Source organism: Nansenia antarctica (genome assembly GCF_963989245.1).
Source record: "Nansenia antarctica genome assembly, chromosome: 7".
Taxonomy (NCBI): domain Eukaryota; kingdom Metazoa; phylum Chordata; class Actinopteri; order Argentiniformes; family Microstomatidae; genus Nansenia; species Nansenia antarctica.
Genome location: NC_137677.1, coordinates 29,521,112 through 29,528,611, shown reverse-complemented (window position 1 = coordinate 29,528,611; position 7,500 = coordinate 29,521,112). Strand labels below are relative to the sequence as shown.

The window sequence follows — 7,500 nt, the reverse complement described above, 5'->3', positions numbered from 1 at the left end:
ACCCTTGGGTCACCCCACATGTCATTTTAATTTGGTCAGATACAAAATTGCCAATGGAGACATAGTAGCTTCTGTCCTGTAGGTAGGATCTAAACCAGTTTAGGGCAGTGCCCGAAAGTCCTACCCAGGTTTTTAGTCTATCTATTAGAATGTTGTGGTCTACAGTGTCAAAGGCAGCACTAACAGTGGTGCAAACTTGTCACCTTTTGGCGAAATTAGCTGTTTTTACCTCAAAATAGGTGACCCACGTGAATCATGTAGATCTGAAGAAAAAAAAGGATGCGGGGGGGGGGGGGGGTCTACATCTACATCTCATCCAAGTCACATGATGCCCGAGCTAACATCTTCCTGTCTGCTAAACTCTGCATGGGTTGAAATAAAACGCCTTAAAAAGGTCTTAAGATGGAAGTAGAAACATAAGAAGTAATAAAATAAAATAACATAGAAATAACTTTTATGTTGCGATAACTTCTCAACAGGATTTTACAGGGTAATTGTAATTCTTAAACTATATGTGCACTCCAAAAAACTCCAACCGTTTCTGAAAGCAGAGACGTTGCACTTTCTAACCATTTGGAGTTATTACGTAGTTCACCAAAAAACAAATGCATTGACCTCAAAGGAGCTGGAGAGTGATTTGAAGATATTATCAAAGCGTACGGGTGATCGACAGGCGCGTACGCTTTGATAATATCTTCACTCACGATCATCTAGTCTAGTCTCGCGCCTGCGCCGTCTGTTGTTCGATTATCGCCGGATCGATATTTTGTCCCCCCCCCTGTGTGTGTGTGTGTGTGTGTGTGTGTGTCATATATCTCAGTATGTAGGCAATGCAAATAAGCTTGAACCTTGACACTTTTGAGTGTAAGTAAGTGTGTGGGTTTATTCTGTTATTTATGCTATTAGATCTAGTATTGTGTTGAGAAGCAATGGAAATGAATCAATAAATTGATAGAGTAGGCTAACTTACAAGTTCTATATGTGTGGTGGCCTGGGAAAACCCGTCGGATGTCGCTGGCGTTCGTTTGTGGCAAAGAGCAAAAATAGATGGAAATGTCCTATTTCGGCGATTTTGATATTATGTGGTATTCTAGTACTTTGAACTCCATACTACATTATGGTGAATAAACATTTTAAGAAAACAAAAGAGAAAGTACTTATTTTTATGTTTTTGCGGTGGGTAGTTTGCTAGCGAAACAACGTCAAGTTGAACGTGTCTCATTCTCAGTTAAGCAACGCACGCACACATGAGCGAAAGGAGAGACGATACTTCCACCTGTGTTATTGCCAGTTTACTGATGCTCACAATAAGCATAAAGTAATAAAATGTTAACTAGAAGACACACAAATGGATCTGTCCCTCGCATACCGACGAGGCGAGTAGACTAACACCGCATCACAAGCAGACAAACGAGACCGGCCGATCTGCATAGGCTCCTCCCCCGACCCGGAGGAGAAAGGGGTCGGGGGCAGCATTTCTCACCTTTCACTTTTTTTGACATGATACATTAAAATGCTCATAACTTTTTAAAATAAAGGGCTATCTCAGTCATTCAACCAGTTATGAATAGCTGAGAACTTCTAATTTATGGAAATATAAAAAAATTAAAATGTCAAAATGCCACCATGTGAAGGGTTTTCCCAGGCCACCACACATATGCAACAGAACAGATCACCCAGCATTGCTAATGAAAAGAATCAACGAATGAACGAATCAACAAATCTAATACCAATACCAATCAATAGGTCTTAAATTATCTTAAAAGTGGTCTTGTTTTCGGGCAAAAAAAACAATTGTCACCTTTTTGGACCATGACCAGTTTGCACCCCTGACTAAGATCTAGTAGTACCAAAACTGAGAAAAGGCGAAAGCCTGATTAAAAGTCATCAAAGAGATATTTTAGGGTCAAATAATTGCTAAGTTGTTCGTGGGCAACCATTTCAATAATTTTTCCTGTACAGGGAAGGTTTGATATGGGTCTGTAGTTGTTTAGTACAAATGGGTCTAGGCCGTTCTTTTTTAGTAGAGGCTTAATAACTGCAGTTTTCAGGGCTTCAGGGAAGATTCCTGATGAAAGGGAGGTGTTCATTATTTGTATTAGTTCGCCTGCCATGCAGCTAAATATGTTTTTTTAAAAGCTTGTTGGCAGGACATCAAGGGCACAGGTGGATGGTTTAAGACGTGACATGATTTTATCTAGGGTCTTGTAATCAATGGTGTTAAATTGTGACATGGTTGTTATGTCCGCCCTATTTGAGGTTGTTAATGGGGACATGTTTTCCATGCCTGACACAGAAGACCTAATGCCTTGTCTAATGGTTTCTATTTTATTGTTAAAAAAGGATGCAAGCTCATTGCATTTACTAGTTGAGTGAAATTCCTGAGCAATGGGTGTTGGGGGATTTGTTAGTCTGTCAACAGTTCTGAAAAGGATGCGGGCATTATTGATGTTATTGTTTATGATCTTAGAGATAAATGATTGCCTGGCGGTTCTTATTTCTAAGTTATAGTTTTGAAGATTCTCTTTATAGATATCATAGTGGACTTGAAGGTTTGTTTTTCTCCATCTGCGCTCTGCTTTACGACATTCTTTTTTTTGGCTCTTTACGGATGGGGCAGTTCTCCAGGGAGCTTTTTGCTTACCAGAGATGCATTTGGATCTAATGGGTGCAATATCATCAATGGTTTTTGTGATTTTTCAGTTGAAATCGTGTAGAAGGTCATTTACTGAGGTTGGAATAGAAGTTTGGGGGGGGGCTAGGGAAAAGGCCTGTGTGAACAGTACACTGGTCTTTTCATTGATATATTGTTTGGAAATAGTTTTAGACATAGTTTGAATAACAGGAAAGATAGATACGTCAAAGAATATGCAACAATGGTCAGACAGGGCAATGTCAGTTACAACAACATTTGAAATATCTAGGCCTTGACGTGATGATAAGGTCCAGAGTGTGACCTCGATTATGAGTAGGGAGGTTCACATGTTGTTGAAGTTCAAAAACAGCTAACAGAACAGAGAGTTCTTTGGGTTTGTTGTCCTCTGGCTTTTGTTGTCCTCTGCAAGCTCGTTGCATTTACTAGTTACTATCTGAGTCTGAAGAATCCTGCGCTGTAGGCCTTTCAGTTGGTTCAAGAGCATCGAGGGAAGGGGGAGCAGAGTTTATGAGGTTGAAGAGTATGTTGTTCATTAAATGGTATTCTCCCGATCTGTTTAAGTGGAGGCCATCTCTTTTGAATAGGTCTCTCTGCCTCCAGAATATGTTCCAGTGGTCAATGAATTTCAGCCCTTTAAGTTTGCACGCACCAGAGAGCCACGTGTTAAGACATAGGAGCCGGCTGAATTCCAGGTTACCTCTGTCAACAGGGGGCAGCGGTCCCCAGATGAATGTCTCTATCTTAAGCTTGTCAAGTCTATTGGAAAGTTCCATGAAATCACGTCTCAAGTCTACTGAGCCCATTTTACGTGAATCGGTTTGTCCCACATGTAATACAAGACGCTTTGTGTCTGGGTTTTTAGACAGTGTTTCTTCCAAATCTTTTGTTATTTCTGAGACCGTTAGGTTAGGAAGACAGTGGATACGTAATTTTTTACCTCTTACGTTTCTGATCGCCGAGTCTCCAATCAACAAAGTATCTTTTGGAGGTGAAGTCTGTTTCATCCGCTGCATATCACACAGAGAAGTAGAAGAAGGAGGGGGTGACCTTGAGCTTGTGCCTGCGGGCCGGGGAGTCACGTGATTCCCAGGCTTGGGAAATCTTGGCGGGACTCTGGTGTTCTTATCTCGGGCCTTGGGAGTCATGCCGGCTCGCTGCTCCGCGGTGTCTCAGACTCCGATCTCGGCTCTGTTTAGTCATGCAAGCCCATGGCTCGGGCCTACCTGTTGCTAATGAGATAGATAGTGTTGTTCCGATACCGATACTGGTATCGGCATGGCCACCGATACGCACAAAAATGCTGGTATCGGTATCGGCGAGTACTAACAAATATATAACACCCGATACCAAACTTTCACTATCGCGGAAAAACAAACACGTAACTGTGGTTGTCGAGGAGAGGAGCGGTGGAGCAGCGAGGCTCACCTCAGGTAACCTGCTGTCCCTTCCAGCTGCTCAGAGCCCAAGCTAAGCTATGCTACCGGGGCAACGTTCGGAAAGTCCCCCTGAGAGCGCCGGAGCGCACACTGGGCTCCGACGTCATAAACGGACCGAGGAATCCGATTGGACAAGAGGCGTTCTACGAGTGCCGATCAGTTTCCCAGAGCGACTTTTACCAACGCAGCCCTCAGACATAGACTACGCCACTCCGCTTAAAGCGATACAACCCACAGCCAAGATAGGACACATTTTACAGGAAAAACATATCGACCTTAATCGATATTTATTTCGGTTGCACAGTCTAGCACCGCCACCGGCGTGCTGGAGAGAGTTCAAATAATAATAATAATGTCCGCGCGGCCGCTTCTCCGAGTCCCGCCCAGCTGTTCCCCTTTCGGGATAGTTCTCGGCTCCGTCTCCGCGCCACACCCCCTTTCGGGATCTGCTGTTGTGGCTCTCCGTGTCTCTCTCTCTCTCCGTCTCTCTCTCTCTCTCTCCGTCTCTCTCTCTCTCTCTCTCTCTCTCTCTCTCTCTCTCTCTGTCTGTCTGTCTGTCTCCGTGCGGCAGGTACTTCCTGCCTCCTTCCTTCTCCCGAGGAGAAGTTTTCTCTATGTTTGTTTGAATTGTTTACATATGCAGAACACAGAACACACATGCATTAGTGGTGCAGGAAGGCCTACTGTCACAGCGGAGTGTGTGCGACGCGCTGGCCAATGGGAGAAAGATCATCGGCCACTTCAAGCATTCCCCACTGGCCACTTCACGTCTGCAAACTGTACAGACTGAACTTGGAATGCCATTTTTTATTTATTTTTTTCTTCAAACGCCGTGGTATCGGATCGGTACTCGGTATCGGCAAGTACTGCACGGTCAGGTATCGGTATCGGTATCGGGATCAAAAAATGGTATCGGAACAACACTAGAGATAGAGTAGCGATTCTCGAGTGCAGAGAGTTGCCCCTGGAGAGTATATTCCAATAAGTCTACTTTCTTTGAAAGATCCACACAACTTTGACAGATAGCAGGCATGGTAGGAATAAAAGCTATATGAAAAATAGTTAAAACTATAAAAAAAGAAGCAAGAAAAAAGCAGGAAAGCAGTGCTAGGAGAGGAGCGAGGGAGAAACACGTCTAATCTACTCAGAAGCAGCACAAGTAGGAGGGTAGGAGCAGGGTTGTTAGCCTACAGAACATTGCTATTGCAGGTTGATGACTTGTGTGATTGATTGACAGCGTGAAACTCAAGTTGTGAATCGAGAGCGTCGATGCTTTTCCACTGATCCTTCTGACTCTGTTCTGAGGGGCTGCAAAACCTGGGGAGGGAAACCTGAAAATAGTTGAAGAAGCTTATTTACTCTCTCTCTCTGTCTCTCTCTCTGTCTCTCTCTCTGTCTCTGTCTCTCTCTCTCTTTCTCTGTCTCTCTGTCTCTCTCTCTCTGTCTCTCTCTCTCTCTGTCTCTCTCTCTGTCTCTCTCTCTCTGTCTCTCTGTCTCTCTCTCTGTCTCTCTCTCTGTCTCTCTCTCTCTTTCTCTGTCTCTCTGTCTCTCTCTCTCTGTCTCTCTCTCTCTATGTCTCTCTCTCTGTCTCTCTCTCTGTCTCTCTGTCTCTCTCTCTCTGTCTCTCTGTGTCTCTGTCTCTCTCTCTCTCTGCAGGGCTTAAAGTTCTCCGGCACTGTGCCGGATTTCCGGCGCGGGGGAATTTTGAGCAAAAAAAACAGTCATTTCTAACTGCAATTGCGGCATTGTGCCGACGTGGTGGCGGGGGCGCTGTTTCGCAAATAAGTTAGCTTTCGTGTTTGCTAGCGAAACAGCTGATAGTTGATGTTGACTGCTCAAGGAGAATACATATTTACAGTACAAGTACAGAATGCCTGAGAGCCTTATATTGCATTATATTACATTATATTTTGAATGGTCATCTGGTGCCTGAATATTGTTTTTTCCTTTACATATGTATAATGAAATTTCCACCATAAATTGATGGAGAAAGGGCACAAATTGGTGCATATCAATTCACCAGAATGCAAGAAATTAAGTGTTTGATGCTCGTTTAAGGACCCCCAGACAGCCCTGCTTCATGGGTCCCCCCCGATGTCAAACACCACTGGTACCACCTCCGCCTCATTTTGAGCCAGGAAAAACCCTGAGTAGTGACGGGAAGCCTTATGGGACGTGGTGCCAAGAAAGAGAATATAAGTGATAGTGGCTTAATAAGTAATCAGTTTGTTCTTTTAAAGACATGTATATATTTTATTCTGTATTGTTATAGTGATAGTGGCTTAATAAGTGATGCAATCAGTTTGGCCTTTTAAAGACATCTAAATATATTATTTTATTTTGTATTGAGTATAAAACAGTATTATGAATGAATGAATGAATGGTCTTTATTGTCATTAATACAGTACAGGTACCATACAACGAAATTTAGGAGGGGGGCCCCCCTGGTGCTTGGAAAAAGACTAAAAACACGAGGGCCAAGGGTAAAATAAAAAAGGGAAAAGAGCTGGTTTACATAAATAAAGGCTATGTACACTATCTACTATACTACTATACTATACAATAAAACACTGTGCTGTACTCTATGCTATGCTATAAATATCCTAACTGTTCCTATATCTGAACCTTATGTACACAAGGGTTGTCATATTGCACATAGTATTGTTGCACATTCATTTAAAGTATTAATGCATTTTAACATTGAGACATATATTTTGTATTGACTATAACATAGTATTAATGCATTTAAACATTGAGACAAGAAGCTGTCTTCTGTACCCGCTCTCCCAATATCTCAAACTGTGACCCCCCTCCCCAAGAAAAAGTTTCAGGCACAGGATTTTTTCACACTTTAAGCCCTGCTCTCTGTCTCTCTCTCTCTCTCTCTGTCTCTCTATGTCTCTCTCTCTCTCTCTCTCTCTCTGTGTCTCTCTGTCTGTCTCTCTGTCTCTCTCTCTCTGTCTCTCTCTCTCTCTCTGTCTCTATGTCTCTCTCTCTCTTTCTCTCTCTGTCTCTCTTTCTCTCTCTCTCTGTCTCTCTCTGTCTCTCTCTCTCTGTCCTTCTGTCTCTCTGTCTCTCTCTTTCTCTCTCTGTCTCTCTGTCTCTCTCTCTGTCTCTCTCTTTCTCTGTCTCTCTCTCTGTCCTTAAATATTGTGATCTGCCAGCTGATCCTCTCCTACCCCCTCCTGTGTGTGTGTGTGTGTGTGTGTGTGTGTGTGTGTGTGGGTGTGTGGGTGTGTGGGTGTGTGGGTGTGTGGGTGTGTGGGTGTGTGGATGGACGCCAGGTTTCCATGAGGTGCTCTGTTCCCTGGAGTCAACACTGCTGGCCTGGCCTGTGTTAGAGAGAGGGAGGGGGGAGGGAGGGGTGTGTGTGTGTGTGTGTGTGAGTGTGTGTGTGTGTGCGGTGGT

General features: G+C 43.6%; 1 protein-coding gene across 1 annotated transcript in view; it reads left to right on the top strand.

The window, feature by feature from the left end:
• The window catches only part of afg2a (AFG2 AAA ATPase homolog A), a 145,494-nt gene that overhangs the window by 99,495 nt on the left and 38,499 nt on the right, over positions 1-7,500 (top strand). The gene's annotated exons all lie outside the window — the stretch shown is intronic.